This window comes from Leuciscus leuciscus (assembly GCF_965113295.1).
Source record: "Leuciscus leuciscus genome assembly, chromosome: 9".
Classification (NCBI taxonomy): domain Eukaryota; kingdom Metazoa; phylum Chordata; class Actinopteri; order Cypriniformes; family Leuciscidae; genus Leuciscus; species Leuciscus leuciscus.
This window is the reverse complement of record NC_138733.1, coordinates 14,718,597-14,731,079: the sequence shown is the minus strand read 5'-3', so window position 1 is coordinate 14,731,079 and position 12,483 is coordinate 14,718,597.

Below are 12,483 nucleotides of genomic sequence, written 5' to 3'. Positions count from 1 at the left end.
GAGAAGAGCAGTCAGGAGGAAAGTGATGTAGACAGCTTGTAGGATAAGTGTGCAGTGTAAAGTGTGAGTACCAAGCATTAACTCCAGGTGCTCCCTTGAGAACCAGACCAAAAAAGTTATGTGCACCCCTGCTTATACAGCTAACTTGACTGTACTTAATTTAAGGCAGCAACTTTGTTTTCCCTGTGTTATAATTAACAATTGCTATACGTTATATGTTAATATCTAACATTAAATGGGATAATCTGTAAGAAAACAAAAAAAAAACACTGTCAACTTATGCTTAATGTTTATTAAGGGGTCATATATATAGAGAAATATATAACTGCCCCCATAATTTAGGAAGAGGGTACCTAGAAAGAGGATCAAACTTTTGGGGGGATCCTTAACATCAAAAATGTTTTGACAAAACTTCTATCTGCCCTATAGAGCATGGAGTGCTACAATGAGCTAAATGGGCAAAACAAATAAAATAATAATAATAATTGTGCATAACATAATAATGAAGAAGCTAAGAACTTTACTGCCCAATAAAAATAATTAGGCAATAAAGCCATAATCTTCCTCACACTTTCTACCATCAGCATTAAAGAGATAATGCTATGATGGTAGGACACACTTAGCATGGCTTGCTTTATTCTCTGAGGTACACTTTCACAAAACCCGTATGAGTAACGGAGGAACGCCGGCAGCCGCCTCCACACAGCAGGACGCTTGGCTAATGAAGCCGCTGCATTATCCATCTACTGAAGAAACCAAGGATAAGGAGGAAGATAAGCTTTTGTATTACAGCATGATGCTAAGAAAAGAGCTTTGGGAAATTTCATTGCTCAGATGAGTGGAATGATTCCCCTCGTGTCGTGTGTCATGCAGTAATGCACTCCGGGTGATGGTTTTCAAGGTACCATTCAGGACTACGGTAGTTTTACACATTACTTAGACGTTCAGCTGAATTCAAATGTTCTTAAAAGCCATTAGGACTCATGTTACAGTTTTTCTCAGTCGCAGTTCAAAACTGAAATTCTCAAAACTATTGTTCAACCTCAACATCATATAGTCATAAAAGCAATTCCTTGATTTGAAAAAAATTCTTTGGTACATTCATGCAATCGATTATGTACAATTGTCTGCTGTTTCCTACATTATCAATTGCTTATGTCATGTTGATCAAAAAATATCATATGGTTCTCTGTTGAACAGTCTTACCCCCTCAAAACATCTAATCATTAGTTCCTTTTATAAGCCAAAAATGCAGAATGGTTGAGCTAGTTGTCATAAACTGTCAAGCATATTTTCTATACATTTCTATTATACTTTTTTCGATGGATGGATGGATGGATGGATGGATGGATGGATGGATGGATGGATGGATGGATGGATGGATGGATGGATGGATGGATGGATGGATGGATGGATGGATGGATGGATGGATGGATGGATGGATGGATGGATGGATGGATGGATGGATGGATGGATGGATGGATGGATGGATGGATGGATGGAAGCTTATGATTTTCACAAGTGCTTTCAGGTTTTGTGTGAATCAACTGGTGAATGAACAGTGGGTGGTCCTGGGTGTGCTGTCTGACTAAGACTAACCTCCCGTCTAACAATCACACTCTCACATATGTGAACACATACACCTCTCACACATGCACCCAATCCCTTTAATTAGCTTACCAGCGACTGCTAGGTATATTTAAACTATCATGCTTGAAATATCATGGCTGTTATGCATGTTTCGAAGCTGAGACGATCTCTTGACAGTTCCTAGACGGCCTGTAATTAGTGTCTAACCGATATGCTACCTGCATTTCTGTGCTGTTCTCGCACTGAGATCATACGTATCCAGGGATCTGAATTTGATCAGCACTTTTCTCCTGGAAAATTAATGCACAGAGCACCATTTAGAATCTAACCTAAGACGTGGAGGACGAGAAGGGTGGAAACATGCTATAAAATGGGTGCCTTTTCTTGATGTATACAACTGTTTACTATATATACTGTATATACTGTATATATATATATAAGTGTTTGAATGTTCAAGACGTTTATTCAATTTGTGTGTTTAAGTGTTAATCCATTGGCATCTCAAGGTAAATTAATCAATTGTAATATTTGGGAATGAAACTGTGACAGAAATATGACACTATTATGAGTTTATATTTGACAAATGTTATATTTCCATTTTTCAGTTATCAGTTGTTTACTATACAAAATCATGGTGTCAGGATTGACATTTTTAGATCATCCCTTCCTGACTAACATAGCAAAAAAAATAAAAATAATAATAATAATAAAAGAAAAATAATAATAATGATAATTATATATATACACACACACACACACACACACACTGAATACATTACTCACATTAACCATTCAAAAGTGGAGTGGGGTCAAAAGGGGGGTCAGTAGGCCACTTTTTATTCATGTGGGACACAAATTGATAAAACGTTAAAGATGTTTATATTGTTATAAAAAAACTATTTAAAAATTCTGTTCTTTTAACGTTCTATTCATCAAAGAAACCTCAAAACATGCATCATGTTTTCTACAAAAACATTAGGCAGCACAACTGTTTTTGACATGGATAATAATAAAAAATGTTTCTCAGGCAGTGAATCAGCATATTAGAATGATTTATGAAGGATCATGTGACTGTATTAAATAAATATTACTTAAAGAATTTGGAAACAAATATGGAAATAAATAGTATTACACACACACAGAGAGACACACACACACAGAGACACACACAAAACAAAACAAATACAGTGACTGGATATTTGAAGAGAAAAAAACATACTTCATATAAATAAAATATATCACAACTGCACCATTTTGTAGAATGGCCTAGTTTTAGTAGAGTGAAGGAATTCATACCAATGAGGGGATCAGAAACACAGCTGTATCTAAGAAACATTTCTGCTAAGGCTAGAACAGGCTTTTGACTTGTACAGCTCTGACTGATCAAATTAGCCAAGCTTATGCAAGTCATCTGGGTAATATACCTTTTAATGCAAGGCCTATCTATATGGACCCCATTTACCAATTAGCGTTCTAATTAGATTCCACACAGCAGTCCAATTTTATTTTGTAGCTCATAAACAGAGTGAAGAGGGAGGCATTTTATTTAATCAGCCAGAGCACAATACCATTAACAATAGCAGTTAAACTTTGTTCACAATGCACACAAATCTGATTAGTTTGCTTTTTTTAATCTCTACTCGATGAAATCAGATCCGTTTGTTCAGTCTATGTAGTCAATATCCGATGCAAAGATCTAGGAATGAACTTACATAAAAAAATAAGAACAGTGTAGCCTACTTATTGTCAGGCGCTGTGTAGGTTGTAGTAAGCACACTATCATAAAGGATAACAAAAGAAGTTTTCAACTTTAAATTCAACTAGGAACATGTAGGAGAATCACAGGGAATAACCATGCCTAACATAAACAATACCAGACAATGAAACAAAGGAAACTAAGGGATTTAATACAAGGGAGAGTAATCAACTGAACCGAAACAGGTGCGTCAAACTAATTAACAACCAAAGAAAACTAACTAGGGAAAACAGAACACAGTGAAAAATTATTAATTTAAATGTTGGTCCATTGTTAAAGACATCTAATATAAAGTAGGACCAAAAATAAATACTTGTCTGATAGACAAGAAATCCAATCTGACCAAAGACATGGTCAATAGAATCATTTTCAGTACACTAGAAAAAATAGTTGCACTCCAACTCTGCAAAGATCATGTTGCTTCAGACTCGTAGAGCCAAAAAACACATTGCAAAAAAGAGATTGCCAATGGCACAATGAACACATAGTGTTTTTAATTCATGAACTGATAAAATTTTCAAAACGTTTCACTTTTTAGCACTATTTTATAAAATAAAAATTGTTTTGCTAGACCTTCTCTGGATCTTATTGTGCGGTTGGTAATCTCTTTTTTTGCAATAGAATAATATTAAAACTGTGGTTGAATTCTGCTACTTGTATGTACTGTACATGGAGCCATAAACGTCATTAATGTGTTTTTAAATGTACTGCATCTGCAGCACAACTCACTTAGAGATAAAAGAGCAAAGCCTAGAAAAAGATTAGTTTCCAAGAATTTAGTTTTTTTTTTTTTGTTATTGTATATCATCAGATCCACATACTGTAAAAAAAAAAATTACATCCCCAAGTCAAAAATTTCAAGTGACTGATAACATCTACATTTTTCAATTAGTCTGACATATTATTTTTCATTGAGCCAATGTTAACAGACTATTGCAACAAGAATTTCACTTGGGCCAATTGAAAAATTTAGATGTTATCGGTCACTTGAAATTTTTGATTTGGGAGGGTTAGAATTTTTTTACAGTGCAACAATATATCTTTATTTATTATGTTATTCATCTCAACACCATCTGAAGTGAAGTCATGCAGGCTTTGAACAACATAAGAGAAGTAAATAATAACAAGTTTAGTTTTTTGTTTGTTTTGCTTTTTTTCGTCATATAGGCATTTAACAACGAGTGAGAGTAGTAAAAAACAACATGTTTTTTGTGTGTTTTTCTTTGTTGTTGTTTTTGTGTGTGTTTTTTTGTCATTCTGGTGCAGTAGTAAATAACAGGGTTTTGTTTTGTTTTGTTTTGTTTTGTTTTGTTTTGTTTTGTTTTGTTTTGTTTTGTTTTGTTTTGTTATATGGTCATTGAACAAAATGAGTGAGAGAAGTAAATAACAGAGTTTTGTTTTGTCATACGGCCGTTGAACAAAATGACTAAAATAAGTAAATAATTGTTTTGTTTTGTTTTGTTTTGTTTTGTTTTGTCAACTTCAACTGCATCAAAGTACAAATTATTTGATCAGTTCATGCATTCTCTGGGAATATTAAATGTTAATAATGACCCCTTTACAACCAACCTGTCCAATCATGAATTAATGTGACTAGAGCGATGACAGATGCAAAAAAAAAAAAGGTTGTAAACTTGTAAACATAAATCCTATTAACAGCCAGTGTAAGTTTTGTGTTATGTGTGGCCCTTCCTGTGGGATAACGGCTGAGCCTCAGTGCTGCAGAGGTGTGGCTCAGGTTCTATAGCGCTTTAATTAAATCTCCATTATTGATTCAGACTATTGGCTGTATGCGGATGTTTGCGCTTCTGTGTGCCTTTGCTGCCCGCCATGGAGGCGCAGGGTAAAGAGCACCTTTAATCATCTGCTAGGTGTTCAGTTTGGTTTGACAAGGAAATATGAGAATATCTGTGTTAACACCAGCTTCACGGCAGATTTTCAAAGCCCTCAAACGGAACATCAAAGCAAGTGATGCATGACAGTCAACCTGCAGGAAACATTCACTGGCTCTAAATCATCACCTCTCGGTGAACATTTGCTTTGTTAATAATGAGAGCATGAAGAAGTCAGTTGAAGGTTCCAAGGTTGAGCGTTATTTATAATTCCCTATTCATGCGGGGTTTAGCTGAGATGCAATTATTGCGCAAATGAATTAATTAATGGAAGACATCCCAGAAGTATACTCATTAACTCCGGTGTCAACAGGTTTTTAGAGGGGAACGTATATCATTGTTTCTTCAGTTAGTGCTAATGTAGGGTTGTGCAATTATTGGAAGACCAATTACACAGTTAGAATCCTGAAAAAAATGTCAATGTCAATATATGTGCCTCTAGCATAAACAAAACTTTTTTTTTTTTTTCTTGCAATTAATACTTTATATGAGAAAGATTATATTTCAAATAAATGGCGATCTTTTGAACTTTCGATTCATCAAGGTATCCTGAAAATAATCACTGTTACTACAAAAGCACAAATGCTGTCAACTTTGATAATAATGTTTCTTGAGCAGCACATTAGCACGTTAGAATGATTACTAGTATGATGAAAATTCAGCTTCATCACAGTAATCAATTACAGTTTAAAATATATACAGAAGACAGTTATTCCAATTGTAATATTTCACCATAATGTATTTTTGATCAAATAAGTGCAGATGAGCATGAGATGTTTTTAAAAAAAACATTAAATGACCCCCAACCTTTGGAACTGTATTTTATCAAACTGTAAATCATACATTAGATTTGATTAAATATAGATATTTTTATTAAACACCGTCAAAGATATGACTAATTAAATGTAAAATTTAAAGAAATGTGTTCCAATTTAAATTTTTAAATCTCTGTAGATTTTTTTGCTATTGAACTGCTCTTAATATCACTCCGCAATCTCTAAAAAGTTACTTAAATCAATATTTGATTGTCCATTTATCCATTAATACAATAAGCATCCATGTAATTAATCGCATATTTTGGAAAATGAACCTCTTTATTTACCGAAAAAAATGAATACAAGACCCTTTGGTGACCCTCTAGGTCAAGATCACCCTGTCGGGGTTTACTTTGAGATAATGACCGGCTGCTGTACATTATCCCTTACATAACAATTGATGCTCTGACCTTGAACAGGTTTGTTTTTGACATTTGTTGTCATGCGAAGCTCAAAACCATTTGTGTATTTAACTGTACTTTCAAGCTCTGCCCTCCACCATCTGTTGCTGGTTTGTAGTAATTTGAAGCAACGAGGACTCTTAAAGTTGCTTGGGAATACATTCACAACTGATAGGCATGAGGTGTGAAATGCCTTTCACTCAACACGTTTTCACATTAACGTTTAAACACAAATGCTATTTTTGTATTACGAACTCTCCTCTGTGCCGAGCTGCTTATAAATTACCCTGTGTTTCGTGGCATCATTAGCTGTGCACATTTCAGTTAATACATACTTTTTTTTCCTTTTTTTTTTTTTGTGGCCACATTCCAAAATTGATTGTTGTTGAAGTGTGTACATTTATACACTTTAAAACAGATTTACACTCATTCACTATTCTCTCTTTCTCTCCCATGAGCGGCAGATTGGCAGAACTGCAACACCATTAAGCCACTCCGACACAATGTTGTCTATTGTACTTGATCAAATGCCATAACATAAAAACCTTGTTTACCAAGCTGGCACGTGTTTATTACATTTTGGAGTTGTGTTCCATTTTCTTGTAGTGTAAAAGGAGATCAGAAAAGATACAAATTGTTCCTTTCCGTTATGTTATGTCTGCACAAATACCAGCATACATATGGAAAAACGATCACAGCTTCGCAGCAAATATGACACAACATATGTCATATATATACTGTATATTTCATGGTGTAATTGGATCTTTGAGGTGTATTGAGCCTATTTTATTGGGGGGAAATTCTACAGCTGTTACAGCAATCTGTACCCATAGTTTAGCAATCTATGAATATGGTTAAGAAAATAATGTTCACTGAATAATAATCCATACTCTTGCATTAGTAAGTTGTGCACATTATTTTGATGAAATGAGATTATTCTTCCTCGGGAGATAACAGAGTGGGCAGGCTGATAATGATCTTGATGTACATTTGCACTTGAAATACATTGAATGATTTTAGATTTGAGGACCTTGTTAAAGCAGAATTCGGTGAACTTTGTGACTGATGACTAAGGAATTGTTCGGGCAGATAAACCAAACTCAATCAAGTGTTGGTAATGGACATCAGTTTCAAATCCCCCATCCCAAAACCCTCTCCCATCACAATTATGTTAAAATCTTTTTTGTGTGTTTACACATGGTAGGAGAAAAGGGTGAAAAACAAATAAATAGATTTAATTTAGGATTTAGCTGCCAAACCTGCCTTTATGTTTAATTTATCATTGAGCTTATTGAATAAATCAAGATTATTTGGATTTATTTTAAGTCTACAATCATTTATTCTCTAAATACGTCCAATTTGCTCTCTGCATATGCACTATGCATAATTAATACGGCTGCATTGTTTGATCATTTGCCAGTATTATTTACACATATGCTGTTGATTTAGTAACTGTCACCTCAACTTACAGCACATACGTTTACTAAGTTTAATAAGCAGAGATGGGGGACTCGAGTCATATGACTTGACTCGAGTCAGACTTAAGTCGCAAATTTTAGGACTTGAGACTTGCTTGACAAATATTAATAAAAGACTTGACTTGACTTTGACTTGATATTCATGACTTGAGACTTGACTCGGACTTGAGGTAAATGACTCGAAATAACTTGTCTTTTTAAAAATAAATATCTGTATTTGAACGCACCGCAACAATCACGTGACGCAGCAGGAACGTGCGCTGTGTGAACAAAAGCCGTGATAATGCAGTGTCGTAGTGATGACGCTGAAGCGCGGGATCGTTCGCCAGCTGTGAAACGGTACGTAATGCGCAAGTTTATGATCGAATCAGAGAAGAAGAAAAAAATGCACAAGCGTGGCAAACTTAAGACGCTGCTAAGACATTACATGTCTTTAGGGGTTTTGTGTGAACGCAATCTCTGATTCCGGGAAATCACTGGCACTGCCAGACTGGCAGTGTGAATGAACCTAAATCAAACGAACCCGGGTCAAATCTTGGGTCACTTTATCCGTGTATTTTCCGGAATCTCTGTGTGAAAGGGGCTTTGGTCACACTCCCTGACAAAGGCTCATTAGCCACAACGCATAGTTGTCCAAGTACTTGTCACCTGATTTTAAAATATTAAAGCCATGATGAAATAAAGGCTTTCTATATATTTTTAATAATATTCGAGTGCCTTGGGTTAATGATTTTTTTAATGATCTGAATAATCCCTTACATACAAAAGCACAGAGAAAAAATATTTTCTTGAAAATGAAAATCGGGTTAAAATATGTTAAAATATGCCATATTCCAGTTTTTCTTACCTGCATGCATCCCTTTGTACTGTCTAGTTATATGCTACCAATATAGTCTGCTATGATCCCAGGGTTGACTTGAATGTTAAAAGAAATATAAAAAACATGTAACTGTAATTTAATAATAATTAATAATGCATTGGTACAGTCTACCGTTCTCTGGGATTTGTTTTCATGATAATCGAATGTAAAGAGTTTTATCTCTAAAAACTGTTTAGCTTATAACGCTAGTATATAGGGCATAGAGTAAGTAAAAAGAAATCGCTAGTTAATACCACTAAAAGATTGTAAAAAGACACCTACACACAAAGAAAAAAAACATACAGACTTTCGAACCGAACCATGCATACACAAATACACAAAACAAAAATTCAAACTTGCAAGCACAACCATGCACACATGCAAACAAACAATACACTCTTCACTCATACACACGCACACACATTCACTCACAAATATTAATGAATCAATCACACTCAATCAAATCACCTCTCTCTCTCTCTCTCTCTCTCACACACACACACACACACACACACAGTCAAACACAACCATGGACATGCAAACAATACACTTTTCACACATACACATGCACACACATTCATTCACAAATATTAATAAATCACTCACTCACACAGATTAATAATGTACAATAGTCAATCCACCTGATTGACAGGTGTAAGTTTTGTGTCAATTCAATTATTACTGTTTTTTTCTTGTTATTATTTTGTTAAAAAGGAAAGATCTAACTTGTTGGGATGTGTTCATGTTCCATAAAGGGGATGCCAGTTTGAAGAATGCCATTTGGTGGCATAGGAACCATTATACTTGAATTGTGAATTGTTTAATACCTTTTAATGGTCTTCTGCAATGTTTGAGGCATATTTATTTTTCATGCTTTAATGTTGGCCTAATTTGAATTTCAGTTACATTTACATTTTAGGCTATGTAGTTTGAAATTTTTTTTATTTTATTTTTTTTATTGTAGTAACCACTCAGCTGTATGTGGAAATGCATATTTAAAAAAAAAATGTTGCAAATAAAACCATAGTCCACAGCTTATGTAGTTTTAACTTATTTTAATATATAAATTCAGTGAAATCATCAAACGTTTGTATGACTTGCCAGTGACTTGTGACCCAAGCTACGACTTGACTTGACTTGCTTGACATAAAGCAGTGACTTGACTTGACTTGACTTGCTTTTCACAAAATTGACTCGGACTTGCTTGAGACTTGAAGGTTAAGACTTGAGACTTGCTTGTGACTTGCACATGTGGGACTTACTCCCACCTCTGTTAATAAGTTTACTGTTACCATTGTTATGTTTCTTGATCTGATTTTGATCTGTGGTCTGTGTGGTGTTTTAATGTATTTCATGAACTATTGTCAAAGATAAAAAAAATAAAAACACTGTTCTCCCTCTGCATTTTTATAGAAAAAAAAAGGGGGGTGTACTGGACTGGATGGGCAAACAAACTGATTACAAAACAAACTGATTACACTCTAAAAAGTAATCCAGGGGACTTGTTACAACAACTTAAATAAATGCATGGCAGCAAGCTAAAGTAACATTTTAAGCTCTGTTGACATAATAATAATGATCACTACATTAACTTAATATTGTGTGTAATTTAAACTTAAATATATGCTTTATTTAATTTTTTTTATTAAGTTGTAGTAAACTAATGAAATTGTCTTGATAATTTTAAAAATTGAGTTTTGGATTTCTAGTTCCCAGCATGCTTTGCTTAGGACTGGATGAGTTGAATAAATGTAGAAATCAAGTTATTTCATTAGTTGTTTAGTCAAGGGAAATACCTGTTAGTGTTCATTGCTGTTGTGTTTGACATTTAAAAGAGTTTCTATTATGTTGAAGTTTTTGTGGTTACCATTGTGCTGAAGAGTAGACAACATGAAGGTAAACAATACTTTGATGCTATAAGCAATGACTGTGTTAATGCCGGTGACAAGTAATATCTTACTTGTTCAAATAAATGCACATGACAAAAAGGTTTGATTAAAGCATGTGTTAAGATAGCTGTGGATTTTAACTGACATAGAGAAGATTAATTGGTTCCAAATCTGGAACGACTTACGTTTTTCAACTTAAAAAAAAATTGTGTTTATGTCACAAATTATTAAGTTCCTCTAACTTAATATATTTTGTAGGTTGAACATAAGTTTGTTCACTATAACTGAATCACATTAGTCTAAAAAGGGATAATTCCAAGGGTTAGATCAGGTAAATAACTAAATAGCAATTGCATGTTCTCGCTTTTTACGGTGACACAGAGGTTAAAATAGGAATTAAACTCTTCAGGAAGGTAACGTTTAAAAAATTTTTTTTTTTACATATATTAGATTTATATTATATTATTATTTTTAGCAAACAGCACACAGTATATAGTATAGTACTAATGCAGGCAGCAAGCAGTCTAGCGGCTAGCTATTTCAAATGCATGTTCTTACCTTGGCATGAAACACCACTAAAGCATGCCATGCATATCTCGTTGGGAATATTCCTTTTGTGAGGCTTTTCACATTTAAGCTCATTATGCAAATAGTCTGTACAAAATAAGCATGCTTACACGAGTCAGTTTTTTTTCAGTACACACATCAACAAAAAGACACACAACCTCTTCCTGGATTACAGAACCTAAAGGTAAACCTGTGGGGCACAGAATGTAATTTGTGAGATTCATTTAGTAAAATTGCTTTGATGACCTTATCCTTGGGTTTAGCCAGTAGACGGTTAAAGTTCAAAGGAGCGTGGCCCTGTTTTGTAGATTCACACTGGAAGGAAGAATTGGATGAATTGCTTATTTTGTCTTCTTTAATATTTCATATACACCTTGAGTATGAGAAAGCTGAATCCAGATTTAAACATAAGAGGGCCTTGAGATGTAATTCTCTTGTTTAATGTATTGGCTAAACATAGACTTAGCTGTAAGCACAGCAGAGCTAATAGAATTAAAAAAAATGTCTGCCTCAAGAGGACACAAAAGAAAAACACACAAGTCTTATGCTTAAGAAATGCCCAAGCAACCACCTCAAACTAGTCTGTTAAGACAGGGCTTGCTCTCATGGCCTTAGAGAAACTAGTATGCTTTACTAAGTGCTAAGCTGGCAAGAAGTTCAAAGTGACCGAACAACGGTCATTTTATGTTCTACAGCCCCAAGGCATTACGCTTGAAGAGAACAGGCGATAAGGAAATGCAACAGTGCCCTGCTGCAACAAATGTGCTTCTTCTTTAGGCGGTCCACCGCAGGGGAAGCTTTGAAGTGCAATGTCAGTGCAGAGTGGATGCTAAGAAAACAGAATTTAGTCACTTTCACATGGCCAGTTGGGGTGATGACAGCTTGGGTATTGAAGCAAGAAGTGCTGCAGGTCTAGAGGAATTGCAGCATAATCAACCTGATAATTTCACTTTTGATGAAAGGCCAAAAGTGTGACTGGAATTAATATTTGACCAGAGGGAATGGAGGAAATATCAACTATGTGCACAGCTAAATGCTAATTATTAGCCAAGTTTGCACACTGGTACATACATAAGATAAAATGTGAGTGCCTTAGATACTGTACCTTTATGATCAATTAAATCATGCCAGAAAAACATGTCAGAAAATGAAAGAGTTATTTGAAGAAGATATTTAGATTTTTGATTCATACAGTGAAATTTGGTGGGGTTCAATATTGTTTGGACTCCATTGACT